This window comes from Herpailurus yagouaroundi, unplaced genomic scaffold, assembly GCF_014898765.1.
Source record: "Herpailurus yagouaroundi ecotype Mexico unplaced genomic scaffold, PumYag 187, whole genome shotgun sequence".
NCBI classification, from domain to species: Eukaryota; Metazoa; Chordata; class Mammalia; order Carnivora; family Felidae; genus Herpailurus; species Herpailurus yagouaroundi.
Genome location: NW_024412418.1, coordinates 22,053,033 through 22,069,827, shown reverse-complemented (window position 1 = coordinate 22,069,827; position 16,795 = coordinate 22,053,033). Strand labels below are relative to the sequence as shown.

The 16,795-nt window shown below is 34.8% G+C and overlaps 1 long non-coding RNA gene and 1 other non-coding gene across 2 annotated transcripts in view; both read right to left on the bottom strand.

The window, feature by feature from the left end:
* LOC121043618 (uncharacterized) overlaps positions 1–16,795 on the bottom strand; it is a 236,179-nt gene that overhangs the window by 161,067 nt on the left and 58,317 nt on the right. The gene's annotated exons all lie outside the window — the stretch shown is intronic.
* On the bottom strand, positions 10,109–10,219 carry LOC121043979 (U6 spliceosomal RNA). Its single transcript, XR_005797044.1, has one exon. It is a non-coding gene; the product is annotated as a U6 spliceosomal RNA (small nuclear RNA).

The following is a 16,795-nucleotide window of genomic DNA, read 5'->3' as shown; positions in this document are numbered from 1 at the left end:
CTTCAAAGATTGGGGTCTTTATGCTTATCTTCTTTGCCTTTGGTTGACTTGAACAATCTGTAGAAATTATCTTTATTCTTTGGAATAATGGAATTATGTATGATCAATCCATGCAAGTCTAATATGTCATGTCCTGACATTGTAGGGAAGGAGATGCAGGCTGAACATAAGCAGAATCAGGCAGGACATAAGCAGTTCTTAGTAACCAAAGAGGCTTAGGCCAAATAATTAATTGAAAGTCATGCATTTAAATGCATATGTTTTCTTGTGGGGAGTTTTTCTAACAAAATATTTACTTAGCCTCCCAAAGAGAAACAGTACCAGATATCTGAGAGATAACCTCAAAGCTGTTGAAGCACTGTACATTGATTTCAGGAGCTAAGTTGGCTTTTCTAAGCATGACCATGTGCAGTAATATAGCAGAGCATCATTTGACTCCTCTTATATAGCTTATAGTCAACGGATGCTCAAACATGCTCATAATTAAATAGAAATGAAAGATGAGAAGTAAGAAATGAGGCATGAAAAACAACTACTCTCCATGCCTCCATTGTAGGCTTCTAAACCTGAACTAGGATAAACATAGGAGTGGTGGGGAAGCTTTAAATTTTGATTAAGTAATGGGGCGCCTGGGTGGCTCAGTCAGTTAAGCATCCAACTTCAGCTCAGGTCATGATCTCACAGTTCATGAGTTCAAGCCCCACATCAGGCTCTGTGCTGACAGCTTAGAGTCTGGAGCCTGCTTAGAATTCTGTGTCTCCCTCTCTCTCTGCTCCTCCCCCACTCATGCTCTGTCTCTGTCTCTACTTCAAATATAAATAAAAACATTTAAAAATTTTTAATTAAAAAATAATAATAATAAAATGAATTTGGATCAAGTAAGATTTGTTTGGACACTTGATTATCAGAGTCATTTATCACTGGAAAGGCTTTTGGATCTACCCAATTTTTTTTTCTGGATATAGAGAAGAGCAAGTCCATAAAGTAAATTTACTAATTCATCTGTCAAATTCAGCCCATTCAATAAACCTGTTACACATATAGAAGCTACTGACTATAATAGTGAATGGATAGATGAATTAATATATGAGTAAATAAATAAATAAAGACCTTAAAATACATGTGTTCCTTTCTTGGAAGTCAAGTCTGGGTTAGCATAGTCATAGGAAAAACCAATGCCATTTTAGGGACTGCTAGAATTAGAACTGGATCTACCATGCCTCTTTTTCTCCTCTTCTGGTCTCTCTCCCTGGGTAGTGGTTTTATTTATTCAGAATCTATATTCTTACAGTTCCACCTACAGGGAGGAAAAGAAACTTTGGGAAAAAATCCCCAAGGATGGCTCCATTGACTAGGTTTTTGTCATGTCCCTTTACTACGCCACCCCCCCCCCCGGGCCCCCCCCGCCGGGGGAGTGGTACATGGTGACTGGTAAACCCACCAGAAAACACATGGGTGCAATGGAGAAGGAGTTGTTTGCCAAAGAAAATGGGGCATTTGTGGAAGCATTTTGGAAAGACAAAAATACTGAAGGTCTATTCCCTATGTTCTCCAGTTTTGTTCCTAAAAATAAATTGCTAAAGTTCTCCATTCACTGGTGAGAGGGATGACAAGGATTTATGAGCATTGAGAGTCAACAGTTTCTGTCAGTGTTCATGATGATCTACTGACAGCCACAGTTACCAACAACTGTGGCGGGGGGCGGGGAGTAGCAAATGCTCTGAAAAAGGTAGTCAAGTAACACTTAACAATATTTCAGGTAAGGCAATGCTGCTCATTCCTCAGAAACTCTACTTCTGTATGAGTGAAAAATTCTTCAGGCAATTTCCAGGAGTGGTTTTGTTTATAAGAGTATCTCTATTAATTTTAATTTTGTCTTACCTATACAGAATAAGAACTAATGTATATTAACGGCATTTCAGAACACAGATGTTATCAAGCATTTTATATTTGTTTTCAGTTGATTTATTTGGATTTGCAGAGCTAGACTTCTATAGCCAGTTTCCACAGAAACATAGTTTTCCAGTAATTTAAGTAAATTGTCACTATGTAAATACTGGTAAGTCTTCATGATACAAAAACTTATCTTACCATAAATGTGCAAATAGTATTATTAGAACCATTTTACTTTTTTCATTATTGTAAAATGAGCTTATTTTTATAATAAACTTGAAAACATTAATTTCCAAACTTTTTAAACAATCCAAAAAATTAAGGAAGAAAGTTACTCATAGTTTTTAATGGTAATATTTTTTCCTAAATATTTTCTATATATTTAGAGAAATACAATTACCAATTGTAATTGTTTCATTAATTTAACCAACTTAACCCATTACCTCACACTTCTGTAGGTTTTTAAAAATCATTTTTAGTTAATACCATTGGCTTTGCAAGCATTTTATTGGAGTTTATATCTAACTTTTAAAGGAATCCTGCATTTATTTATTTTTGGTTGTTATTTAGTGGTGTGTTTTCTGGAAACTTATAGGATTCTTTTGATCTTTTTTTTTTTTTTATTTGAAGGTCAAAATCCTCAGGATGTATTTTACACATTTTCTACACTTGCTTTATGCTTTTCTAAAAATCACTGAGTCTTTTTTATTTTCTACGTTTTTTCCTTTTTTTTTTTTTCATTTGGAAAACTTTGTTTTTAAATTTGGACATTTTTTATATTTTATTTTTTCTTTATATTTTAGCTCTCTATTGTATGTCCGGATTTTCTTTTTTGCTTTTTTAAAAATTATGTGTATCTAGACTGCCTAAAATCAAATTCCATTTTCTTTACTGCCATTTTTATATGTTGCTATTTCCCTTTTTTTTTTTTTTTTTTTTTGAACGTTTATTTATTTTTGGGACAGAGAGAGACAGAGCATGAACGGGGGAGGGGCACAGAGAGAGGGAGACACAGAATCGGAATATGTTGCTATTTCTAATTTAACTTAAAAATAGCATCATTAATTTTCTCTTAAATTTCTTAATTTCTTGGAATAATCCCGTACTAATTTTGTTCAGTTTTATTCTTATCTCCTGACTATCATATGCATGCTTTAGATTTTTCCTCTTTTCTTAATGGGTTTAATTCAACACTTTTGCCCTACAGATAAACAATTTAGGACCACAGAAGTTGAATGACTTTCTAAAAGTCACAGTGAGATGGATTACTCTACATATCCCTCCATGTTGTTTCTCCCTCTCTATTGCCAGTTCCAATAGCAATGCCTTGGTCAGACTTTGGGCTATAAATTTTGTAAATTCAAAAAGAAAAACACAATTTAAACAGGGAATTGTTTATCTACCGGCTCCATAAATAAATACGGTCACGTTAAGAGTTAGTATAAAGTAAGTGAAATAAACCAGACCCAGAAAGATAAATACTGTACGATCTCACTTATATGTAGAATATAAAAAAAGGTCAAATTCATAGAATCTGAGAGTAGAATGATTGTTGCCAGGGGCTGAGTGGTGGGGGTGGGGAGATGGGGAATGTTGGTCAAAGGGTTACAAATTTTCAGTTCTAAGATGAATTAGTTCTAAAGATCTATTGTATAACATAGTGACTATAGTTAATAATACAGTATTGCATACTTGAAATTTGCTAGGAGAATAGATCTTAAGTGTTCTTACCACAAACAAGAAAAGGTAATGGTGAGGTGATGGATGTGTTAATTAACTTGATTGTAGTAAGCATTACACAATGTATACATACATTAAATCATCATGTTGTACATCTTACAAAAAAAAAAAAAAGAGTTAGTTGAGCATAGTGGTTAAGAACAGAGATGCTGGAGCCATAGTCCCTGGGTTAGAATCCCAACTCCTCCATTTCTAGTTCTGTGCCTTTGTAAAAGCCACTTAACTTCCCTGAGCCCCAGTGTCTTCATCTGTAAAAAGGGATGATAATACCAGTACTCACCTGGTACAAAGGGTTGTTGTAAAGATTAATTGGGTTAATACATATAAAACTCTTAGAAATAGGGCGCCTGGGTGTTTCAGTTGGTTAAGCGTCTGACTTCAGGTCATGATCTCGTGGTTCATGGGTTCAAGCCCCCCATCAGGCTCTGTGCTGACAGCTCAGAGCCTGAAGCCTGCTTTGGATTCTGTGTCTCCCTCTCTCTCTGCCCCTCCCCTGCTCACACTCTCCCTTTCCTCCCCCACCCCCTCAAAAACAAATAAATGTTAAAATTATTTTTAATTCAAAAATAAAACCCTTAGAAGTGTCTGGCAAATATACCACAGCTGTTATTCCATAGCATTGTTCTTATAGTATTGAACCATGGATCTTTGGGCCATGGAGATGAATCATCGTGATGTGGTGAGGGTGAAGGCTAGCATTCAAAGGAGTGCATGAAGACATCTGAAAGAAAAAAGGAAGACAGAAATATTCTGCCTCACTCATGTCCCTGACTGTCCTGAGCTTATTATGAAAATGATAATTTTTCTTTGTTTCTGTCAGTTCCGTGCCTGTTATATAAGCACTTAAAAGACCCATATAATATATGGAATATAATTAGGCACATTGTAACAGTCAAAGCATTGGCAGGACCAAGATGGATCACTCCAAACAGATCATTGAAGAGAAAGGACTGTTTACAAAAGAGTGGTCAGGGTAAAGGAAATCAAACAAGGGTAACATCATCATGTAGCCTCGGAGGAATAACATCTGGAAGTAACTATGACTCCTAGATGCAAGGAGAGGGAGTGTTTGCCAGAATAAAGTGAGACCTGCTGCTTTAAGGAAGGTCACTGAAGCTCTGTCCCTCATGAAGAAAGGCAGCTAATGCTAGCCTGGGCCAGGGCAAGAATAAGTACCCAGAACTTTCTGTTTTCCCATTCTCCAATCTCCTACTTGTACCTCTCATTGACTAAATTCAATGATAAAGCAAAGGACAAGGATCTCAGCCTCTAAGCCATGTCCTGCTGGTGTCGTCAACTGTTTAGATGCACATTAATGACTATATTAGTTTTCACCTTTTGTCTGACATTCAAGCCATCAACCAAATAACTCCAAATTACCTTAGGGCTCTGGGGTGGATGATATGAACTGGCTCATTCAACCTCTATTCCCTCTGCCTTTCAGGGTTCCTCTACTGCACAGGCTGAAAGGCTATAAACCAAGTTTCCTAGACACATTGTTAACTACTGCTCTGGATACAAAACAGGTTCTACTGATGAGATGCACATGTGTGAGATTCAGAATGCAGATATAATGCCAAGGTTATCCTGCTGCCACTGGTCCTGCGTTCTCCCTCAAGAAGGTGGGAACTAAATGCCAAGAGGGAATTAGAGAGCACACGCTACACCATGCACTGTCTATTCACCAAATCTGGAAGGCTTAAAAGGCAGTTGTGGGTTGGTAGAAGCAGTGGTGGCAGCATTTTCAGATCACAGCTCTCCTGTGTGGTGTGCTCTTGAACTTTATCCTATTCAAGATTCCTGCTATTTCACAGCACTTTCAATAACTTTGTAAGTACATATTTATCTACATTAAATCCTTTGCTGCTTGAAAGAGCTGGAGTGTGCTTTGTTTCCTGCACTGAACTGTGTCTAATACAAACCCCACCACTCCTACTCTTCAGCACACACCATGCACTTCAGTGTCCTGGGTCGCTATTGGGCATCAAATGAAACTTGAGATTCTCTGATTCTAAGGTCTTTGCTTGAACTAACCTTCCTTTCTGAAAACCTCACCTTTATGTAATGCACTTTTATTCATTATTCTGCTCCAGGTTCAATGCCAATGACAACTCTCTCATGTGACCCTTTTCCTCCCCTCGCCTCCCCTTCTCTTCCTCCCCCTCTGCCTCTTCCTCTTTTATTGTTCTTTCTGTCTCTCTCTTTCCCTCAGCCTGGCTCACTACATACCTCCAAATGTCTATAGCAATAAACTCCTCTTCCTCACTGATCAGATAATATTTACATCTGTCTCATATATTTACATCCAATTCCCCTAAACATATAAGGACACACTTCATGCCTTTTTGCTTGCTCCCTGGATTTTTATGTATGTATGACAAATTTACCAGGACCTATTCCAATGTCTTGGATATAGCTAAAATGTTTTCGGGTTAATTATGTATAACCGAAATTTTGTTTTCCACATGCAGACCTAGTCTTCATAGACTCGCACACAAAAGCCTATGACTTGCAAAATTAACACCCTAGAATTGCCATATGCCCTTGATATACTTTGGTATTCAAGCCAAAATAAAGTGTTGCAGAAATTGTCTATGACTTCTCGTGGAAGATGAATGTGTGCTTTTTAATCTTGAGGGCAGGAGAGAAACTAAGATAATTCAATCAACTTATGCATTGTTTTAAATCTGGCTCAAAAACCAGAAACTCACATCTGCCATTACTTTATTCCCAGAGAAGCACTTGTTGACTCCTAGAAAAAGTTGTTCTTTTTATGCTTTTATGTCATCTAAATATACACACAAACAGAGTTCCAGCTCTGTTTGAACATATATATTCAAACAACAAAGTTTTGGGCTTTTCAAAAGCATAATAAGAAGTGAATATATATTAACATGGCTACAGAGAATGAAATATGCCAAGAAATAGAAATGGATGCATTGCAAATTAAAAATCACCATATAAATACAAAATACTTTAAGTGAAGATGCCTTTCTTAGTAAGGAAATTATAGGCTTGAGATCAAGCCTTGGTGCCATACTTAGCTATATAAACTTGGGTAGGTTGCTTATTCATTGAGTTTCATTTTGGTCACACATCAAATGGGAAAACTGAGTTTTAGCTTCTGGTTCTCTTGAATTAAAGCACAACAACTTCTGAGAATGCTCCTGAATACAGACTAGATTTATAGCAGATGTTCATCACATCTTGAAAACATGTCACAGGTGTGAAACATGGCATGACAGCCAAATAGGACACTTTTGGCTTTTATCTATCATCTTGGGTCTTTGGTAAAGTTAAACGGCAAAAAGGAATCTGCAATGTAGTACTTCTAGAAGACACTAGTTCTTCTAGAAGATGCCAAACAGTTGCATGCTTAAGAAGCATCCACTTCCCTTGATCACACAGATGTTTCGCATGAAACAGTCCAGGATTCAGATGTTCAACCACAGTTAGTACTGCATTTCCAGAAGTTAAAGCATGGTATAGAATTGGCTCTAACACATTGTTTTCTCCTCACTAATAGCTTTCATCTTTCTTTCTCTTTTATAGTTCTCAAGACTGAACATCTTCATGTTTTCAATCTGCAATGGATCATCTTAGGCTCATATTTTCTACCTAACCATAATAAACATAAGTTTGTAATCATAGTACTCATTTTAAGAAAAGTTGTGGTTTAATGGAAAAAAACAAAGCTTGAATGTTTTTGGCTTTAAAAATTATTTTCAATGATAGCAATTTTAATATAGCATTTTGAAGGAAATTACATTTGAATAAAGTCTAGATAAAGAGCATTTACATGTGGGAACAGAGATTATCTACGAATTGATGAATTATGTTTAAATTGATAACATGGCTTAACCCAGAATCCACTAGGTAGTATCCCAAAAATCATTTTAGGCCAGTCCCGATTAGGTTACAAATTGTAGAATATCCCCCCACCCCCAGTGAATACATTTCCTAAAAATGCTGCTTCATTACCATTCCATTATTCACACTGAGGATTTCCATCTGGTACTAAGAACATTGCAATTTTTTGGTTATCAAATCTGTAGCTACTGATATATCTCAGGAAAGCAGCATAGACTATGTACAAATGATTGAATCTTCACCAATATATTAAATCACCTTAACACCTTAACATGCTCCCTTCCCTCGTCTCTCTTCTGGTTTTTGTTTTTGTTTTTGTTTTTGTTTTTGGTGAAAATTTGAACAATCAGGTAATACCCTGCTGATAAGTTAATGGGTGCAGCTGGTTTTATAGCCCAAATTTTCCAATGGTGCAAATAGAATAGAATACAGATCTGTGATAATGTAATTAGAGCTGCCACTATAGTATATTGGAAATATTATTGAATTGGGAATAAGGAAACTGAGATTGCAGTTCTGTTTTATTATTAACACAATACAAAATAAAGATGTTTGATTTATGCTGTTGAGTTTTATTTCCTTATATATCAATAAGGGGTAGAAGGAGGTTGTCTCTAATGTGCCCACTGCCAATTAGCCTCCTGTTACAAGTCATGTGTCTGCCCTACCATAAACAGGAAGTACTTGTATTTGCTTTGTTACCTAAACATACATTTTCCTTTTCTTTTTTAATTTTTTTAATGTTTTTATTTATTTTTGAGACAGAGACAGAACACGAGCAGGGGAGGGTCAGAGAGAGAAGGAGACACAGAATCTGAAGCAGGCTCCAGGCTCTAAGCTTTCAGCACAGAGCCCAACGTGAGGCTCGAACTCACGGACTGTGAGTCATGACCTGAGCCAATGTCGGACGCTTAACCAACTGATCCACCCAGGCGCCCAACATACATTTTTCTTCTCACACCCACGATATATATTTTTTCGTCATTAGATATGGAACTACTATATAAATTCTTCAACGTTTTAAGAGAAAGTGACTAATGACAAGCATCCCCAAAAAAATAATTCTCTAAAAATGAAGACTACATGGTCAGAGCCCAGAGACTAACATATTAAAACTCTACAAATGTGGAAAATCCAAATCAGCTGAATATTGATTGTGAATTTAACATTTTAGTTGTGCTTTAAAGAAGGCTGATAAATATCACTCTATATGAGGCTACTTATACATAAACAGCTTTTAAAAATTACATGATTTAAGTTACCTTTAAATAAATTTTAAGGTACTTTAAATTATAAAGTATGTATCTTTTTTATGTTTATTTATTTTTGAGAGAGAGAGAGAGAGAGTGAGTTGGGGAGGGGCAGAGAGAAGAGGGAGACTCAGAAGCTGAAGCAGGCTCCAGGCTCCGAGCTGTCAGCACAGGGCTCCACACGGAGCTCAAACTCATGGACTTTGAGATCATGACCTGAGATGAAGTAGGGTGCTTAACCGCCTGAGCCACCCAGAAGCCCCTTATCTGTTTTTAAGTTTAGAAAAGAGTCCATTAGACAAATCCAATAAAACACCAGTTTTTAAATGACTTTTCATTTTTCATTTGTTAAGGAAGAGGGAAATACATGAAGGCAAAAGGAGTCTAATAAAGGTAAAGAGACTAGGGAAGAGTCAAATGAGGAAAATCAGTTAATTCTGCTGTGGCTTTGCATAAGGAAAATTGATATTTTCAAACACTCAAATATTAATTCACTGAGATAGTGAGTTTTACAGCATCATTGAATGTCATTGCCCTTTGAAATGTCAATTTACCAATATTCACAGTTCATTAGCTGAATTAATCCTTAACCTTTAGAGGCCTTCTCTTTAGAAGGCACAACTCAATAAAGAAAAATTGTCTTCTGGACAGGGAGCAGCCATGAAACTTCAGCTCCTATGAACCACGGTACATAAGAATATGTGAGAGTACACACACACAGGCGCGCGTGCACACACACACACACACACACACACACACACACACACCTCATACACAAAGTAGACTATCTGAAAAGATAAATGAAAGTATTTATAGAAGTTATCTTTGGATAGGAGATTATGGGTAATTTTCACAAGATATTTATCTTTGTTTTAAAACTTTCTAAACCATGGGATGCCTGGGGGGCTCAGTCGGTTAAGAATCCAACTCTTGATTGTGATTCAGGTCATGATCTCACGGTTTGTGAGTTGGAGCCCACATCAGGCTCTCTGCTGTCAGTGCAGAGCCTGCTTCAGAGCCTCTGTCTCCTTCTCTGCCCCTTCCACACTCACACTCTCCTCTCAAAAATAAATAATTAAAAAAATAATAAACCCAAAACTTTCTAAAACACATGAATCATTTGAAAAATAATTTATTAACCAATTAACTAATTAACATATAATATAGGTAGGAGTCATTTGAGTATTTCAGCTATTCCTTAAGCAAATGGACACTACCACTTGCAACAGTAATTATACAATTGTACTACACATTAGAATCATCTAAGGAGTTTTAAAAAAATCCCATTGCCCAGGCTGTACTCCATGACAATAAAATTAGCTCTGAGAATCAGACCTACACAACAGTATTTGTTTTCCTTTTTTCAATGCTTCATGATTTTGCATGCCATCCTTGCGCAGGGAGGGGCCATGCTAATCTTCTCTATATCACTCCAATTTTAGTATATGTGCTCCTGAAGTGAGCACTAGACATCAGTGTTTTTAACATAACCCCACCCGGTTAGTCCATTGTTCAACCAAATCTGAAAACCAGTGATATAGAAACAGACATGTTATATATAAATTCAAGGATTTTGAATTCTGAAAAAATGGCATAACAATGCAACTGCCCAGTAATAAGTGTCCAGTGTTGGTATTCTTAATCAAACTCTTTCTGTGATCTTGTCTTGGCAGACTTCAAAATAACCCATCCTTCCTTGATTCATCGCCCTTTTCACACCTGGCTCACCAAGACTTCTGTCAATTCTGTGAACTACTTGATATTCTTCTTATAAATTCTTTTATGACACAAGATACTCAGTTATTTAAAGCCTATACCCCTAAATGATATATTCTTAAAGCATTATTAATGTCATAAATAATTTGAACTAGGCAAAAAGATAAATTAAACCTTTAAATAGGTAAAATTAAATTGTACATTTTTAACAAAAAAAATTTGGACCAATACTATCTATAATAATTAGTATGACATATACTAATTATCATGTATATGACAGTATGTTTTACAAGTAGTTTCTCACTTATGATCCTACCGATATCATTAGGTAATTACTGTAACTATACTCATGCCACAAATGAGTATTTATGGATAATGCTTATTTGTGGATATGGGTTGTTATGATGGTGAAAAGAATGTACGGGGAAAAAGGAATTTGAAAGTGATTACAAAGCTGGAAGAGTCTTGAGCTACATGTTTTGTAAATGCATATTCCTTTCGCAAGGTTTTGGTACATTACTTCAATCATGTTGTTGTGTTTAATTGTTAATAAAACACCCTAAGGTTCATTAAGTTTCTTTTATCCATGACTAAAGAATAAGGAGAAGCCTAAATCTCTGCGTATGTGGTAAAAAATATTATCTGTTTCAGCCTGATTGATAAGTTAATCATCCTATCATACAACCAGGGAATGAAATTCATGTCATATGAATGGTGGGATGATACAAACATCTTAAAATCAGGATCTGCTTTTGATACATCTTTGCATCCCTCATGACACCTAAATACTAGAGACTTTTTTTTCAGTTTTAAAAAATTTACTGACATTACCAAGCCAGTAGACTCAAAGTTTTTCTATGTATTTATTATTTCAAGATGTATTTAATAGAAATCATCTATATTTACAAGATAGAGACACAAAATCAAAAGTAATGATCCTTTCCCTGAAAGGGTGTTCTCCAAAATGAGTTCAAATACTGGGGAAAAAAGGAGAAATAGTATTATTCTATTTCAGGTGATTATTAGGTGAGATAATAAATAACAACACTCTTCTTACTTCTATGGTTCAGGCAAGAAAACTATCAAAATTCTATCTCCATTTCTGATCTTTCCCCTAAATCTCAGAATCTTATATCCAACTGCTTAACTGGTATGTATATGTGGATGTTTACACCTAACAACAACAAAACCAAACTACTAGTTTCTGAACTTAAATCTGCTCTATCCCATACTTCCCTAGGTCAGTAAATGGCAATTTCATTCTTCTACAGGCACAGCCAAAGTAGCTTGGAATTACTCTTGCTTCATTTTTTAATCTTTCTTGCACATCTCAAACCAACGTTTATCAGCCAAACCTGTCATCTTGATCTTCCAAATTCATGTAAAATCTGACCCCTTTTCTTACCACCCTCACTGCTACTACCTTAGCAATATATGACAAGCCAACAGCTAACACTATATTTAACAATGAAAGGTTGAAAGCTTTTTAAGATTTTTTAAAATAAAAACAATATTTTAGGACTAGGAACAAGTCAAATATACCCACTGTCACCATTCCTATTCCACATAGTATTGGAAGTCCTACATAGGCCAATCGGGCAATATAAAGAAATAAAAGGCACACAAATTAAGACAAGAAATAAAATTGTATTTGTGAACCACATGATCTTACATTTAAAAAAAAATCCTACAGTCTCAACTATAGAACCGTTAACTAATCAACAAATTCAGTAAAGTTGCAGTATATAAAATCGACATACAGAAATCAGTTGCACTTCCAAACATCAACAATAAAATATTTGAAAAGAAATAAATAAAATAGCCTCATTCAGAATAGCATCAAAACTATGCAAACTTAAGAACAAATTCAAATAGGGAGACAAAAGATGTCTTCACTAAAAATTCTGACTCTGATGAGGGAAACTGAAGAAGATGCAAACAAATATAAAGATAGTCTATGTTCATGGATCAGAAGAATGAATGTTTTTAAAATGTCCACACTACCCAAAGCTATCTGTAGATTCAATGCAATCCCTATCAAAATTCCAACAGATTTCAAACTATACTACAAAGCTATAACAATCAGAACAATATGATAGTGGAATAAAAAATAGACATATAGAATAGAACAAACAGCCCAGAAGTAAAACCCTGCATATACAGTCATATAATAGTTGGTAAGAGAGCCAAGAATACTCAATGAGAAAAGAAAAGTCTCCTCAACAAATGTTGGGGAAAACAGATAAGCACATGCAGAAAACTGAAATTGGACCTTGATCTTAAATAAGTCATAAAATTAACTTGAAATGGATTAAATTTTAAATGTAAGATATGAAAATGTAAAACTCTGAGTATAGAACAAGGGGAAAGCTTGTCACAGATACTGGCAATAACTTTTTATATATGACACCAAAATGACAAGCAACAAGGTGAAAAAAAAAAATAAATGGGGCTACATCAAATGAAAATGATTCTGCTTAGCAAAGGAAAGCATCAACAAAATGCAAGGACAACCTACAGAATGGGAGAAAACATTTGCAAACCATATATTTGATAAGGAATTAATATCCAAAACATATAAAGAACTCATATTTAAAAAAAAGCAGTTTGATTAAAAATGGGCAGATGAACTGAATAGACGTACAAATAGCCAACAGGTAGATGAAAAGATGCTCAACATCATTAATCCTTAGTTCAATGCAAAACAAAACAAGGAGATATTACCTTACACCTATCGAATGGCTATCATCAAAAAGAAAAGAAATGAGAAATATAGGTGAAGGTGTGGAGAAAAGGAACCCTTGTGCACTATTGAGAATGTAAATTAGTATACCCACTATGGGAAACAGTATGGAGGTTCCTCAAAAAATTTGAAATAGAATTACTTTATGATACAGCAATCCTACTTCTGGGTATATATCCAAAGGAAACTGAAAACAGGATATCAAAAAGACACCTACCTTCCCATGTTTATTGCAAGATTATTCACTATAGCCAAGATATGGAAACAATCTAAGTTTCTGTCAATGAAAGAATAGATAAATCAATTGTGTGTGTGTGTGTGTGTGTGTGTGTGTGTGTGTATAAATGATGGATTATATATTACTCTGTATATCATTTCATATAATAGAATATATATTACATTATATATTATATAACATATATTTTATACATAACATATACACCAGGTATATCATACTATGTACTTGAAAATTGCTAAGATTTTAAATGTTCTCACCAAAAAATAGAAATGGTAATTATATGACTTGATAGAGATGTTAGATAACACTGTAGTGGTGATCATACTGTAGTATATAAACATATCAAATCAAACTTAACACATATTTTCTTTTTCTTTTCTTTCTTTTTTTTTTTTTTTGAGAGAGAGTGTGTACAAGTGGGGGAGAGGGGCAGAGGGAGAGAGACAGAGACAGAGGCAGACAGACAGAAAAACAGAGAGAATCTTAAGCAGGCTCCACACTCAGTGTGGTGGGGCTGGGTCCTAGGACCCTGGGACTATGACCTGAACCAAAATCAAGAGTTGGAGGGTCAACCGACTGAGCCACCCAGGTGCCTCAGACATAAAACACTTTAAAGTTGTTGTACACTTTAAAGTTATATGTTATATATCAATTATATCTCAATAAAGTTCGGAGGAAAACAACTGAACTAAACTAAACAGAAATTCAGGTTAACATCAGACTCTTCAACATCAACACACAGAGCAAGACCACAGCAGAGCACTGTTTTTAAGAAAGTGAAAGAAAGACACTATAAGACAACTGTGTTACACTCAACTAAATGGTGATGTTAAGGAAAGTGATATATTTTAGAATATATATCAAAATAAGTACTCAGATGAACTGCAAAACCTTAAAAAAGTTATATAAGAATGAGAAAATTAAAATGAACACCCAATAAGAACAAAATAAACCAAAGACAAGCATTATAAAGACATATTAAAAACAGAAGTTAACATGTTAGGTAACAGAATAATAATGAGATGAACAAACAAATTAAAAGTTGGTTCCCTGGGAAATAATTTAAAGAAAAAAAGAACAACAAAAAAAATTGGCATATCAAAAATGACTGTTAACACTAGTTTCTTTAAAAAAAAATAAAGGAAATAAAATAAAGAATTCATTTTTTACCCTGTCTTTTCATGAGGAAATAGAGTTCATTAACAGTTGAAAAGAGAACCTTTTTTAAAGAAACAGAATTATGACAGCTAATAAATATGTATGTTAGTGTTTTGGACATCAAATACAATAATTGTGTCAGGAAAAGATCATCAGTGAATGCTAAAAAGAGGCAAAAATTGATGTAGACAGGATATTTGCATACTGCCAAAATATCACCACAGATTACTTTATAACTACAATGGAAAAAAAAATTATAATGGAGTAGTTTAGTTGTCACTCCCTTAAAAAAGTGACCAAATTTAACATCAAGTAAATTACTTGACAATGTTTCTCCTGATGTGATATAATATGAAGTAAATAACTCTTTAACATTTTTTAATGTTTATTTATTTTTGAGAGAAAAAGAGACAGAGCACGAGTGAGGGAGGGGCAGAGAGAGAGGGAGACACAGAATTCACAGCAGGCTCCAGGCTATCAGCACAGAACCTGACACAGGGCTCAAACTCACAAACCATGAGATCATGATCCAAGCTGAAGTCAGATACTTAACTAACAGCCACCCAGATGCCGCAGAAGTAATTAAGTCTTAAGAAATATTCCCAACAGAAAAAATACTTAACTTGAATGTAATCAAGCTATCATTTCTAACTTTTAAAAAGAAATTCAACAATACACACAATTATCTAAAATGACCCTATGAGGGGAAAACAAACAAACAAACAAACAAACAAACAAAAAACAGAGATCTAAAAGAAAATTGGCCTAGTATCTTGAAAAATTATTACTATTTTAAAAGGGGGGAGGAAAATTGTTCTAAATTAAAAGAAATGTGGTGCATATTTCAATCAAATGCAAAGTGAAAACTTGGTTAAATGTTATCTTGAAAAGAACTTGATTACAAACTATAATTAGTTAAATCATTTTTAATTGATGTGGATATAATATTATGTTATTAAGGTTATTGAGGAGTATGTCTTTATGCAGCATTTTAGGGGTTAATTACCATGATGTCTACAACTTTTTTTGAAATGGTCAATGAGGAAACTGAGATATCTATATACATACCTATATGTCTATCAATATCTGCCACATCTATATCTATCGAAATAGTGCAAAGCATTAATGAGTTTTGAATGTATCTGTAATAGTGTATGTAGGTTGTTCATTGTCATAGTCTTTCATGGTTTGGAAATTTTAATAACAGGTGACAAATAGCCTGCTAATTAAAAAAAAAAACTGAAGTGTAAAAAATGCAACATTTTACCTACTTCCTTATTCTCAACCTCAGTCTTTACGTCTAGGTAGACTTCGTTTCTTCAGACAACCACCATCTGAGGTAAATACTACTAAAAAATTTATGGTTATTTTAGCAACTCCAAACTGAATTAGTACAATTGACAACTTTTTATATGTGTCACTTTTTAAAGAATCTGAAGTACTCACTAAAAACTTATGCCACTAATCTTGTATCAATAAAATCCAAAAAACCAATCCTCGGCACAGGCAAATTATATTTTTGAAGTCCTGTACTTGACATTCACAAAGGCCAGAGGAATAATTCATTACTAATTGACTGAAGGAGAGAGGGTGGAGAAAATACTCTTGATTTTCACTTCCCTATGACTTCTGTTATCTATGATCGTTGTGTAGAGTCCATCATCTGTGAATTCAAATTAAATTAGTCAAGAAATTATATTTGGCAGAAGAGTTTACCTGTATGGTGGTTGGGATTGAAGAGCATCCAGCCAAACATAATTTCTTCTTTCTCAGATAGTGGCATTTGATGACTTGCAAGGATGGTAGCCTTCATTACTTGGATTACTTATTACTATCCATTTTATTCAAAGCTTAATAATTTTCATTTCCCTTAGAGTTCTGTGATCCTGACTCACCAGTGCTGCATTAGATGTGGGAAAATCCTAGCAATATCATGTGCTAAATGTTACCAGAGTTTACCAAAACTTTCCATTCTAGGCACATGAATGCTCTTAACATTCTTTTTTTTTTAAATATTTTTAAATGTTTATTTTTTTTTTGAGCGAGAGAGAGAGAAAGGTGAGGGAGGGGCAGAGAGAGAGGAAGACACAGAATCCAAAGCAGGCTCCAGGCTTTAAGCTGTCAGCACAGAGCCAGATGCAGGGCTTGAACCCCCGAACCATGAGATCATGACCTGAGCCAAAGTCG